This window comes from Notolepis coatsorum (assembly GCF_963971535.1).
Source record: "Notolepis coatsorum genome assembly, chromosome: 9".
In the NCBI taxonomy this organism is placed as follows: Eukaryota; Metazoa; Chordata; class Actinopteri; order Aulopiformes; family Paralepididae; genus Notolepis; species Notolepis coatsorum.
Genome location: NC_140173.1, coordinates 123,424,745 through 123,439,663, shown reverse-complemented (window position 1 = coordinate 123,439,663; position 14,919 = coordinate 123,424,745).

Below are 14,919 nucleotides of genomic sequence, written 5' to 3'. Positions count from 1 at the left end.
GATGAATGTCACAGATCGCTTTCGTTTTGAAAATGTGCTTTTTTCCTTCAAAAACCGTCATACATGTTCTTTTCCAAAACAGGAATCTCAGAGTATAATCAGATGTATCTTCATAATGGATAGAAAATGGTTGGAAACTATACATTGTATCAAAAGTTATAATGAGTTTCATACGTCTGTCATTATAACTTGTGATGATATATGATTTGCAACCATTTCCTCATAACCATTTTGTATCCACTTTTTCTCCCATCCCAATTTAGTCGTTATGCCAATTCCCCCCTCCCCTTCCTGGTCGTGGCGCGCATGTGCCCCCCACTGGTCGGTCTAGGGAGCCCTGAAGTCTATCATATGCTTCCTCCGATACATAGGAGACAGCCAGCAGCCTCTTTTCACCTGGCAGCGAGGACTCTCATTGGTGAAGTGTAACGCGTGGGAGGTCACACTACCTTCACCATTTCCCTCCCTCGCTGTGCAGGCGCCCTGACCGACCTGTAGGAGTTGCTGTTTACAACGACCAGATTACCACCCACCGGCTTCCCTCCCGCTGACTCTGCCAATTGAGCCAGTATGACGACCGGCCCAAGCCGGAGGCACCGCTGACAGCCGGATTCGATACCAGTGTCTCTGCAGTGGTAGACAGACGCTTAGTCTGCTGTGCTACCCGGCCGCGCCTCATAACCATTTGTGAGCTTTCAAGATGTTGTTCCTATTTTCTCAATAATAAAGCAATCAGTGAAATTATAGCATGTGTTAGTCAACATCATGCCAGGCATGTTTAAATAGCCAGCAAGATGGCTGCATCCTTTCTGCCAAACATAAGGTGAATATGCTACACCAGCCCGGGCAAGGGGAGGAGGGGCAAGGGGAGGAAAGGGAGGAGGGGCAGAACGGGCAAGAACAGGAGGCCACTCTTAAAATGCTTGTATGAAAATATATAACTGTATGGTGCACACAAAGATACTGTCCGTCTAAAAGATTAGCACCAAGGTAAAAACTGTGTACAAGTCCAAAATTCCAATTCAAGTTCTGTTTCTAGGTTCAAAATTAAACAATGTGTTTGGATTCATATTCATACACAACTACTCTATGATTCATGGGTGTGTCCTGAGTCTGACTATGCTTCTAGTGTTTGGGGTTTCTGTGGATATTTAAGGTGCAACACTGTGCATCACAGAGCTCTTCAAACCCTTTTGGGAGTCCATAAACCTACTTCACTTTTGGCCATTAGTAGAGATATGTGATGGGAACCTCATTTATTTATCAGACATACATGTCAAATGCTTCGGCTTTGGAATAGACTTGTGAAGATGTCTGATGAGAGACTTACTAAAAATAATATGTAAATGGGACATTTTGCATCTGCATCCATGGGCTAATGAGTTGAAATTCTTAGTTTATGCAAACAATTTGCCATTTATTTCCCAGAAACTATTATTGTGTGATATTCAGGAGATACAAAAAAAGATAAGAAAAAAAACGATGTTTCTCATGTACAAAGAAAAATGGTCTGTTGATATATGGTATGAAGAAAAATTACAAACGTACTGTCTTATAAAAGATAGTTACTGTGCAGAAAGAGTGCAGTGTATAATTTAAACAAAAGACAAAGATCCCTATGTGCACAGATACAGACTGGTGCATTACCAATAGCCCTAGAGACCGTCAGATTTAATGCCACCCCAGAGACTATTTGTTTGGTGTGAGTTAGGTGAACATTAGAATGAGGTTCACTTTTTGTTTTACTTTGCTGTTTACGAGGATGTACAGTAAGTGAAGTACTTTTTAGTAAAAACGTCCTCCATTTATGATGATTTTCATGAGCTGGATGAACAACTCAAGTTGTGCCTCAGGAAAGTATGGAAGCCGCGAACGGCCACGTCTTTATTTATTATTTTATTGCCGTTTTCTTGTGATAACAGATTCATTTATTTCATTATCTCGATATAACAGAAGACTTTGGTGCGATAAGTATCCAGAACCATGTGCACAACTCGGAGATGATTGCAAGCTGGTTCATGTGATCACGCCGTCCTGATTTCAGCTGCCACTGGCGGTCTATTGCTGTACTAAACAGTCGACAATTTACTGATAATGAAATTAATTAATCTTTGTTATCACGAGAAAACTATTTCTCTTCTTATTTTCTCAATACTAAAGCGATCAGTGAAATGATAGCATGTGCTAGTCAACATCATGCCAGACATGTTTAAATAGCCAGCAAGATGGCTGCATCCTTTCTGCCTAGAAACACAAGGTGAATATCATAGGCGGCTTGTGAACCGGACATTAGGGTAGGCTATATAGCGCGGAGCGAGCAAAATCTTTCCTTTTTTGTCAATACACACACCCACTCCACTAGGCTATGCGAGGCGAGCCCCACTCATTTAATATATAGTGCAAATTAAGTGTTCAAATGAAGGCATCCAATAATAGATTAACCATTGTCTTACCTTAATGCAGCAAAATGCGACGTTTTGTCTTGGCATCAATGATCTTTTCTGCTTTAACTTTGTCTGTGAGATCACTTTCAATGTGAAGCAGACTGGCGCATTGTTGTTCTTAGCCACATCACAAGTTGCAGTGCTGACAGCAATGAAGGGAACGTTTTTCGTAATTTAGATCTCATCATGCTTTGAAAACAATGTACATACATAGCTCTAAAAAGTTTCCACGATTTGATGAACTCGGACTCTCATCATGTCCTCTTAGAGCAAGCCCTTGTTTGCCAAGATAAAACAACATACAGCCTTAGGTGATCCGTAGTTATGCCCAGGGCCAGCCCGGTGCAGCTTCTAAATTACTTTGTTTATAATTATGCCTTGGAAAAATACCGTATATCCATTTTGCTTTTAGAAATTTGACTCAAAATAGTGCGCTGGTGTTCGCTACAAAACGATCGGCGGGCTGAAATTCGGAACGCAGATGTTTGCTTTACTCGGCCTGCGCCCTGCGGGATCAGGATGATCCTGTGAATGATGTGATTGGCTACATTATTTAACCTGAGCCTATGCGCAGGCACGTTGGAAGGGGGGGGGGGGGGGGGGGGTGCGGCAGCTATTGCAAAGAATAATAAAAACAAAATGTAATATCATTTTTTTTCTTTTTTTTTGTATGTTTCTTTTTTTTTATGACAGTATTTATATATTTGTATATTATATACTGTAACTGTATAACTGTAACACTGTATATTATAAGTTTATCCTGCTTGTAACTGAGGGGTACAATTCCCTGACTGTATTTATAAGTATGGTATTGTGGTATAATATGTCCTCATGTAAATATGTTCCCCTTACCTGTGCCCCCCCCCCCCTCTCTGTGGAATCACCCCCCTCCCCTGTGTCCCCAAACCTGTACCCCCTCCCCCCCATCTGACCTATCAAATGGGACCACACAACCCCCTTGTTGAACTATAAAGGGCTCCTCCCGACCACAATCAAGGCTTCTTACCTGGGTAATTTCAGCTGATCACCTGGGGCGAGAGCCTCAGCCATTCTCTCTATGTAATTCTATCTGTTTGGTTAATAAACCTTGTTATTATCCAAGCCTCGGTTGACTGAGACATTCTTCATCAGGATATCTACAAATATCCCACAATTGGCGTCTACGAACTTGTGACGGACTTTTTGCGTCCTCCCGGCATGCTGTATCGTTTCATCTATACAGAGAAAAGTGAGTATATAGACTGGTCGACCAAAAATGTATGGAAAGGAATTGAAACCTTCCCGCTTTTCTCTGTGCCAGGTGAATATTACAGAATGTTGTCAAATATTGAGATCATGGCTGAGTAGGAATAATGTGCATTAATATATCTGATCTGTATTGAGAATCGTTACCAGGGCGCGCGTGCACCTGGGTCCTTATCAGGAGGTTCTGAAAGGATGGGTTATATGTGCTAGTCCCAAAAAGTTTAGGCACAAAGGTTGAAGTGCTATTCCTGGTCGAGTCGGAGCCGACCAAAAGCTAAGGCACACAGTACAGGGTGTTGGATTGCTACCCCTAGTCTAGCTGATGCAGACTAAAAAATATAGGCAACAAAGGAAGATACGTGAGCTTATTATGATGTGATATCCTTGGAAAACGCTACTCTGTTAAAAACGTTCTGTGATTCCTTTGCAAAGAGGCGGGAAGTAGGACCGAGAAGCTGATGGAATCATAATTAGAAATTACCAGAGTAGCGTCATAATATTCATTGTTTCGACCTCAAACTAAGCCCACAATCTCTTCCATTCCTGAAAACGATGTATTTTGGATTAAATTAACCAATTGATCAATACAGATAGCGGGAAGATAATCACGCGATGTCCTAGTTAGTACATGATTATGCGATGTCCCGGGAGTACGTAAATGTACATTAAACGGGACATCAGTCGCGGAAAGTACATTAAACAGGACGTTAGTCGCGGGTTAAGAGGCCGAGAGTATGATTAAAAGGTATATATAATCTAATATATCGCTGGTAAATTTCGAAGTCAGGTTCGGTCGTTATGACTTTAATAACGATGTGTAGTTAAATCAAGGGAAAAATGCCTTGTCGCAAACTCGCAACAGATGTTGGCCGACTAAACGTACAGCGATCCAATACAGTCAGATATACACACACGTTAGCTTATATGTATTATTGTTGTTTTGTCTGTTTAAAGTCTCGTTTGTATTTGCGTGCGCCGAGCATTGAGAGACTATTACTGTGCGGGAGCTTAGAGGACTGTATATAATTATCACCTTAGGGGGTGTGGTAGGATGCCTTAACTCTTAAACTAATTGTACCAAATACACAACTGAGTGAATAACTTAAAATGGAGTCACCTAAACTAGAAAGAGCGAGGAAACTGTTTAAAACATAATGCTTTTATATAAGCAAAAAAGGGGAAAAAGATACATACAAAATATTGTTATCACATTACACAAAGCCTAATTAAATACTATTACTAAATTTAGATGGGCGCCCAAATAGTTCTAATAAAGTGTTCTGGCCAAACGTTGCCGCGGTTACCACTGTGCCAGAGGAACAATTCCCTCTGCAGGATGAGAGAGATGGAGGTGATGAGGAGTAGTAGACCGCTGCGTGTTGATGAGGGCGGGAAGACGCTGCCCGGTCCAATAGGCGCCACTAGTCTGCTCCTGCAGACCAGATGCTCCGCTGTGGTGGTCCGAGTGTCTCGCTCCGCTCCGTGGTACTGCACGGCGCACGCCGACAGCTGCTGCAGACACGCTGGTCCCCTCTGTACCACAGGCTACTGCTTAAGACTAGTTGTGTCCTTTACTCCTTTTACAGCGACACAGACCTTATCTAAATGTTCTCTGGTCTGTGTTATATATCGACTGATATGTCCAGTATAGAGCAGCTATCGAAGCATGAGCCGAAGCTACTTTAGGTATTAGCGCCGAGCTAGCTAGCTTCGGCTAACTGGTAACGATAGATGGGGAATACTATAGTCTGCTGTAATATGCTAATCCCAGACGTTTACTAAACATCAAATTAGCTGGGTACTAAAACTCACTCTCTCTTGGTGGTATAATGTCCGCAAGTGTCGTCCTTTCTTCCTCCCGAGGGAGTTAACGGCGATCGTCCTGGTCGGAGTGTATATTCCACCGCAAGCTGAAGCCAGCAACAAGGTTGCGCTCTCCAGACTACACGACGAGGTAAACAGAATCCAAGAGGCGAATGTTAACGCCGCCATTTTAGTTCTGGGAGATTTCAATAGCGCCAATCTGAGAAAGGTATTACCCGACTTCTATCAGCATGTGACTTGCAACACCAGAGGCGGTAACATCCTAGATCACTGTTACACGCAATTTAAAGGTGGCTACAAGGCTCATTCTGATAGTGGCTTCGGTAAGTCAGATCACGCATCAATTTTTCTTACACCGAAGTACAGACAGAAAATTAAAAGTACTCCCGTAGTCTCGCGAGAGGTGCAGAAATGGGATGTGACGTCAGAGGATACGATCCGGTCAGTGTTTCACAACACAGACTGGAACGTGTTCCGCGACACAGATAACATTAATGCCTACACGGAGACAGTGCTGGACTATGTTTGTACTAGGGTGAAAGAAACAATCCCCACTACCAAAATGAAAGTTTACCCAAATCAAAAACCCTGGGTAGACAAATCCGTCCGTGAAGCTCTGAGAGAGCGCACCAAAGCATACAACGACGGCCTAGAGGCAGGCAACATGAATGACCACAAGGTGGCGCGATACAACGTAAGGAGGACTGTGTCAGAGGCCAAACGACGCTACAGGGATAAAATTGAACTCCAGTTTGAACAAGCTGACTCTAGAGCTATGTGGCAGGGGCTCAAAACGATGACAGACTACAAAGGCGCCTCCCTCAAACTGAACAGTGACATCTCCTTAGCAAATGACCTCAATACCTTCTATGCGAGGTTTGATGCTGGTAATAACAACACCAGCTCACAAGCCTCGGCAATGGGGGGGGGGGGGGTCGGCTGCTGATGGAGGCGCAGTGTTCAGGGTAACAGAGCATGAGGTGAGGCGGACCTTTAAAAAAGTGAATATCAGGAAGGCAGCAGGTCCAGACGGCATCCCCGGCCGCGTCCTAAAAGTCTGTGCCGACCAACTGGCCCCAGTATTCACTGACATATTTAACCTGTCCTTAGAACAGGCTGTCATCCCCACCTGCCTGAAGAAGTCCACTATTATCCCTGTACCCAAAAAATCCAAGCCTGCTTGCCTCAACGACTACCGCCCTGTAGCTCTCACCTCCATAGCCATGAAGTGCTTCGAGAAGCTAGTAAAGGGCTACATCTGCTCCTCCCTCCCCATCAACATGGACCCCCTGCAATTTGCATACCGCCCCAACAGGTCCACGGAGGACGCCATATCCCATGTGCTGCACACAGCAGCATCACACCTGGACAAGAGGCAGGGGAACTATGTGAGAATACTATTCATCGACTACAGCTCGGCATTCAATACCATAGTCCCCTCCATACTCATAGCCAAGCTCAGGGACCTGGGCTTGGGCTATGACCTCTGCCAGTGGGTCTTGGACTTCCTGACTGGCAGACCCCAGGTGGTGAGAGCAGGCAACTGCACCTCCTCATCCATCACCCTCAACATAGGGGCCCCCCAGGGCTGTGTTCTGAGTCCCCTCCTCTACTCCCTGTACACACACGACTGTGTGGCTCAGCGGAGTAGCAATACAATCGTCAAATTTGCTGACGACACAGTGGTGGTGGGCCTGATCTCTGCCAACGACGAGAGGGCCTACCTGGAAGAGGTCAAGGTCCTGGCGGGATGGTGCCAGGAAAACAGCCTCTCCCTGAACGTCAGCAAAACAAAGGAGATGATTGTGGACTTCAGGAGGTCGGGGGTCAAGGACTACAGCCCCCTCAGCATCGACGGGGCACCGGTTGAGAGAGTCAACAGCTTCAAGTACCTCGGAGCCCACATATCCGAGGACTTGACATGGACCACACACATTAACAGTGTGGTGAAGAAGGCACGACAACGCCTCTACTTCCTCAGGCGCCTAAGGAAGTTCCAAGTCAGCCAGAAGATCCTTAAGAACTTCTACTCATGTACAATAGAGAGCATCTTGACCGGCAACATCACCTCCTGGTTTGGGAATAGCACTGCAAAAGACCAAAGCAGACTACAAAGAGTGACACGTTCAGCCGAACGCACAATTGGAGGGGGGCTCCCCACCCTCCAGAACATTTACTACAAGCGTTGCAAGGGGAAGGCTAAGAGAATTATTAAGGACTCGAGCCACCCGAACAACTGCCTCTTTGAACTGCTGCCGTCAGGCAAGCGATACAGGAGTCTCAAGGCGAGCACAGAAAGACTCAGAAGTAGCTTCTATCCCCAGGCCATCAGGCTGCTAAACGAACAATGAATGAACACTACACAACAACAACCACCAAACACACATAGCACACACATCCACACGCACACACTCACTTTAAACAAACACACTGTAGCACCCACTCCACACACTTTATAGCACACACCCACTTTAAACAAACACACTGTAGCACCCACTCCCCACACTTTATATTTATGGATGAAGGATTGCACTACAACTCGTACACCTTACTGTAAATTGTACCTAAAATTGTACCTCATCCCATTTCTGCTTTGCACTAGATAGTACTGTACATTAGTACACTGCATAGTATTGTGTATTGTATATTATATGGTAACTCAGAACATTGTACATATGTCTATACCGAACACTGTGACCTCATTTTCTTCTTCTAAATTCATGCTATATTATGTTATTATGTTATTTGATACTATCTTGTCTAGCACAGTCTCTGGAGCGTAACAGTAAGAAGCATTTTGTATGAAAGTATTCTGTACTTCTGTATGACAACTATTAAAGAACTTGAACTTGAACTTGAACTTGGTAAGCCACTTTACATACTTGGTCACCGTCAAACTATAACGTTAACGAGAGCAACGTTGTGTGTACGTCCGCTCTCTTCCGTGTCCGGTCAAGTTCAACGTCACAAGCTCATAGAGAGGAAGTGACGCAGATACGAGGGAACACTAAACCACCTCTGGCCCACTAGATGGCAGCACCGTCATATAACCTGAGATGCCATCAATAGGCAGACAGTGTAACATTATGTGGTAAATAATAACTTAACTCCCACATATTAACTTAAAGGGGGATTATTTTAGGTCTAATTTTACCTAATTGCAGACCCTTCAGCACAGCCGCCCCCTGATTTGCGGCGCTAATCAGTACTGAGGTCTGCTGAATGTCTAGTAGTCACTCAGGCTGGTCAGAGTCAGAGTACGGGGGTAGTCGGATCAGTCGAGCCACTGGTCTGTGGTATGTTCTTCCTCCGACCTCCACGATAGCAGAGCGGACTCTTCCGTCTTGCCCTTTTACTACACTCTTCACCCCTCCGGTGAGCCAGCGGGCTCGGGGAAGCGCCTGATCCACGATCATGACTGGGGTTCCTGGTTCTAGGTTGCCTCTTTCAGTGATCCACTTGCGGCGGCCTTGCAGCGATGGGAGATATTCGGTGGTGAACCTCTTCCAGAATTGGTCGGCTAAAGCCTGACTATACCTCCATTGTCTTCTGCCGATGATCTCGGTGGAGGCGTAGACCGCAAAGGGAAGGGCCGCGTCTCGCCGCCCCATCAAAAGGCTGTTGGGTGTTATGGGGTCGAGATCGGCCGCGTCGCTACTGACGTACCCCAGTGGCTTGGAATTCAGAATGGCTTCAATCTCCACCAGCACGGTGTTGAAGACCTCTGCCTTCGGAACCTGTCCTCTGAGCGCGGCTGCTAGAGCAGCCTTTACTGACTTGACCTCTCTCTCCCACGTTCCACCGAAGTGGGGTGCATTTGGAGGGTTGTAGGAGAAGGTGACCTGTTGGGAGGCCAGCTCGTCCCTCAACTCCTCACTCATCTGGTGGTAACTCTTGATGAGTTCAGCTTCTCCTCCCTTGAAATTCGTCCCGTGATCAGACCATAAGGTATGGGGTCGCCCTCTCCTTCCAGTAAATCGACGGAATGACTGGAGGAAGCTGTCTGTTGTCATTTCAGCCAGCACCTCGAGATGGACGGCTCTCGTGGTGAGGCACTTGAAGATGATTCCCCATCTCTTAGCAGTTGCTCTCCCGATCTCCGCCTTGATGGTGAAGGGCCCGAAGCAGTCCATGCCCGTGTTGTGGAAGGGCGCTTCTTGGAGACGGAGGCGGCAGGATGGGAGGTCAGCCATTCGTGGCATGATGGGTTGGGCTCTGAGCTTCTGGCAGTCTGTGCATGACCGTTGGTAACGCCGCACAGCCTCCCGGCCGCGAAGTATCCAGAACCTTCTCCTGAGCTCCGCGAAGAGCCGCTCCGCTCCAGGGTGATACAATTTGGTGTCATAGTGACGAATCACCAAGTTAGTCACCGGATGCTTCGAGGGGAGTAGGATGGGGTGTTTGCTGTCCTCAGTGAGGCCCTGAGCCCGTCGTAGGCGGCCTCCGACACGTATGAGGTCTTTCTCGTCCAGTTCGGGGGCCAGTAGCCTCAGCTTGCTGTCTCTTGGTAGCTCCATCTTCCGTCCCAAGCACGCCATCTCGATCTGGAAGACCTCCCGCTGCACCCTCTGCAGCAACATGATCTCAGCTGCGGCGTAGTCGTCGGCGCTGAGAGGGGTCGGGTCTCCGGGACCGGGGTTCCGGTGGTGGAAGGTACGTACTTGGAGCTCTTCTAGGGTCTGGCAATCCTCAACCTTGGGACCGTCAGTATTTGAAGGGTCTTGGAGTCCAGTGAGGCCGCAGAAGATGGACTTCTTAAGTTCCACCTCCACCTCTGCGTTCTCCAAGTTCGGAGGAGAAGGCCAGTCTTCTTCTGGCTTGCGTAGGTAGTTGGGTCCACGGTGGTAGAGGTTGGGACGTGCCAATTCCTCGAGGGTCGCACCTCTGGTGATCACGTCCGCCGGGTTGACATCTGTCGAAACGTATCGCCAGCAGCTGATCCCCACAAGCTCTTGGATCTCTGTCACCCTTGTTCCTACGAATACTTTATATCTGCACGAAGTCGACTGGATCCACTGGATGACTGTTGTGGAGTCAGACCACATCGACACCGCGTGAAGGGGGAGGTGCAGCTCTTCCTTCAGCATCTTTCCCAACTGGGCTCCACTTAGAGCTGCGCAGAGCTCCAGCCGTGGAATGGATTGCTGCTTCTTGGGTGCAACTCTTGAGCGTGCAAGAATGAAGGAGACGTGGACTGTGTCGTCGGGCTCCACCGCGCGCAGGTACGCTACTGCACCATATGCCTTCTCAGACGCGTCACAGAATACATGAAGGGAGAGCTGGCTGCCGGTCAGACTGACGCTCGAGGGAAAGTAGCTCCTGGGAAACTCGATCTGTTGGAGGGTGGGGAGCTCTTCTTCCCACTTCTTCCACTTCGCCCCGAGTGTCTCTGGTAGGGGGTCATCCCATCCCTTCGCCTCAGTCCACAGCTCGCTGACCAGAGCCTTGGCACGAGTCGTGTAGGGGTTGATGTAACCCAACGGGTCATATTGACTCGCCAGAGTACTGTAGATCGACCTCCTGGTTAGGTAATGGCGAGTTTCGATTTTCTTTTGCCGGTAACACAGGGTGTCAGACTTGAAACGCCAGAGGAGACCCAGAGTCATTTCCTGGGCGTCCTCACTTGACTGGGAGAGCCAGGTCTCGCTGCTGTGAGCCTTCGCTTCGTCTGGGAGGTCTCGGACGACCTCAGGGTCGTTGGTGGCCCACTGGCGGACCTCAAAGCCAGCGGTGGCCAGGAAGGTGCGTATGTCATGCACCAGCTTGTAGGCCTCTTCCGCGGTCTCCACGCTGTGGAGGCAGTTGTCCACATAGAAACTGTGGTGGACAGCATCGGAGACTCCGGGGGGTGCGGCGCCGTCGTCGACATGAAGCTGCAGGGCGTAGGTGGCGCAACACGGGCTGCAGGTCGTCCCGAAGGGCAGCACCTCCCACTGATAGATGGACGGTTCCGGGTCGTCTGGGTTTTCTCTCCACAAGAACCTCATGAGTGGCTTATCTTCGTCGAGCAAACACACCTGATGGAACATGCGTTTGATGTCGCCACTGATGGCGGTCTTCTGTCGTCGGAAGCGCACCATGACTCCGAGGAGAGGAGGGGTCAGAGTCGGACCGGGCAGGAGATAGCGGTTGAGGTTCTGCTGGCGCACTTGAAAGCTGCAATTAAAGACCACTCTGTTCTTTCCGTTGTGCTTAACGTTATGGTGTGGAAGGTACCATGACTCGGTACTCCTTTCCGCCTCCTCAGGCTTCAGCCTCCTGACGAGTCCAGACTCTATGAGCTTGCTCATTTCTGTGGCGTAGGCGGCAGCCGTCTCGGGGTCTCTGCTGAGCCTTCTTTCAGTGCTAAGCAGACATGGCTTCGCTACTCCTGGGGGAACCTTGAAGGTCGGCATGGGCTCTCTTCTCAAGAGCGGTGTGGCGTATCTGAGGACACCGCGCACGCAGACACGCTTGGTCTTGGCTTGGAGAAGATCCATCGCCGCCTTATCTTCTTTGGAGCGAGTGTGTATCTTCTCGTTTTTGTATGGAGCAATGTCCAGCTGCCATAACCTCTGAACATTCTCCAGCAATGCCTCGTCTTCGTGCCCCGCTCCAATGAAGAGGCAGTGGGTCTGACGGGCGTTCAGATTTCTTAGACTGATGGGGCCCTGCAGGGTCCAGCCTAGCGGAGTCTCCAGGGCGACGGGACATCCGGGTGGACCCGGGATGATGTGCTTGGGTAAAGTGAGGTTCACATTATCGGAGCCGAGCAGGAGGGTGGGCTTCACCTCCATTGCAGCGTTGATCCCCAGATTACGGAGATGTGGGTACCTCTTCATGAGGGACTCCATCGGGTAGCCGTAACTGGAGAGGCACAACCTGGCGGCTGTGAATACGCGGCTCACTTTGAAGACTTCCTTCGGCCGTCCGGCCGGTGTGAGGGTGAGGGCCACACTTTCTCCTTGAATAGTGGTGCGCCCTGGTTGGATGGTGAGGAGATCCAGCTCCTCTGCGTCGCCCACGAGTCCAAGGGCGATGGCAGCCTCACGCATCAGCAGCGTGCGCTCCGAGCCATCGTCAATAACCGCGTAGGTCTCCAGAGTTTTGTCGCGGTTCCGCAGGACCACCGGCACAATCTTCAACAGCACGCGGGGAGTGCTGCCTCTCACGGGGCCCACGTAGTAGTTGCGTAGCTCTCTAGAGGGCTCATCACGGACTTCCGCCACATAAGGCTTAGCCTTGTCGTCTCTATTGTTGAGGTCGTGGAGGGCCGTGAGGTGGATCTTCCCGCACCCGCTCTGTCTGCAGGGTCCCTTGAGGGTGCAGTCCTTTGCTCTGTGCTCACGGGCGCACTTCCAGCACCGCTTATTCTCTATTATCCACTGTTTCTTTTCCTCTGTAGTCTTCTCCTTGAACACGGGACAGTTGTCTAGCCAGTGGACCTCTGTGCAGCACTGGCATGGCGGCGGAGTCTTCTTCTCTCCTTTCTTCTGGGAGGAGAAGCCTCGTTGGCCTTTCGGGGGCCCTTGGTGCTCCTTTGATCTGGTTTCATGTACGGTGGTCAGCACCCTAACGGGCCGCCCCGTTCGGTCGGACTTGTCTCGTCCACTGCCTCTCGGCTCTTCCCGCTTGGGGAGGCGGATGTGCCTCATCTCCGACTTCAGGAACTCTGAGAGCTCCATCAGGGTAGACAGTGGCTGTTGGGGGTGGAGACGCTCGTGTTCCCGTCGGAACCTCTCTTCCCTTTCCTTTGGAAGCTTCCTGACGAAGCGTTCTACGTTGGAGCCTGCATAGAGCTCAGTGCGGCCGGCGGCTCCTTGGAACGTCAGGAGGCTCACCAGAGCCTGTACCTTCAAGGAGTATGCGTCCAGGGCGTGGTCGTCCTTTATGTCTGCCATTTCTCCCAGCTCGTGGATCTCCTCCAATATGTGGTCCCACGGGCGTCCCCAGCGCTCGTCCAGGGCCTGGAGAGACGAAGTATAGGGGGTGGGGGAGTATGCGTTGGCAGTGCATATGAGCTTGGCCGCAGGCAGCGTACAGTGCATAGACAGCTCGAGGAACTTCTGTTGCTCGCTGTGGTTGGCGGCGCCCAGGAGGAACTCCAGACACATCCTCATGTCATGGTACTGACTTCGAGAATTGTCTTTGAAGAATGGGATGGCGCTCCCTGGTGGGCGCTGTGGGAGCGGGTCGTACCTAGGGGCCGGTGCAGTTACGGGCCAATGTTGATGGGATCTGGAGGTTGCTCTGTGTGTGGCGGGTAGCCGCTCACATTGAGAGCGGGGTGGCACCTCTCCTGGTGCCGTATATTCCTCCTGCAGACGAGCCAGTCGCCTTTCCAGGTCTTCGGAGTCGGCCTTGTCCCTTCTTCGGGGTCGGGGATACGTAGCCGGGTGCTCCTCCCTTTCAGGCTGGCGGCGCTGGGGTGAGTTATTCCTAGTGGATGCTCTTGATGATTGCCTGGAGGCAGAGGCCGATTGCAGTTGGGCGGTAGCGAGCCGGGTGTACTCCAAGGCCTGGGCTGCCGCTCTATCGCGCTCCCGCTCCAGTGCTTCCGCGGCTCTTCTCTCTCTGTCGAGCGCATCTTGGCGTCGTTGAGCCTCTCTTGCGAGCGCATCTTCGCGTTGTTGTTGCATGCATTGGAACATGAATTCTGTTTGGCTTGTAACGCTCCCTCTGCTTTGTGCTCTGCTGGGGGGCCTACTAGTTCTGCGAGTGTCTAGGAAGAACTTTCCCGGTTGGAAGTGATTGAAGTCCTGCCTGCCGCGTAGCTCCACTCTGTCTGGGGGATTGATATCCTCTCCAGGTTGCGAGTCGTTTTCAGCTGAGTCACTCTCCTCTTCTTCTTCAGACTCATCTTGCTCATCATACTCATCTTGGTTGGCGGTATCCAGTGGCGAGAAGGTAGTTATGTCTTTACTACACGAGACTGCCACCTGGTGTCTCTTCTTCTCTTCAGGCCGCTGGGGGGTGTCAGTCGGGTCTGACTCTGTTCTCAGAGTCTGATCTAACTGCGGTGTGGCAGCAGCACCCTCTACTAGCTGGGGTGTACCTGCCGTCTGATCTAACTGTGGTGTGGCAGCAGCACCCTCTACTAGCTGGGGTGTGCCTGCCGTCTGGGTTGTAAAGTCCCCTACTGTCCGGTCAGCTGATGTGTTTAGCACATGCTGATTGCTCTCCGAACTAGGGCTACTGGGTGTACCCAGGACACAGTCATCTAGTCGGGAGGGTAATCTACGCTCCCTAGGAGCACGTGTCTTCCCTTCAGGGAAGGGGGGGGGGGGGCCCTTTGAACCTACCTCGCTCTTTTGTGACATCCTATCTGGTTTAACTCCGGCTCGAAGTGACCAAATTGTGCGGGAGCTTAGAGGACTGTATATAATTATCACCTTAGGGGGTGTGGTAGGATGCCTTAACTCTTAAA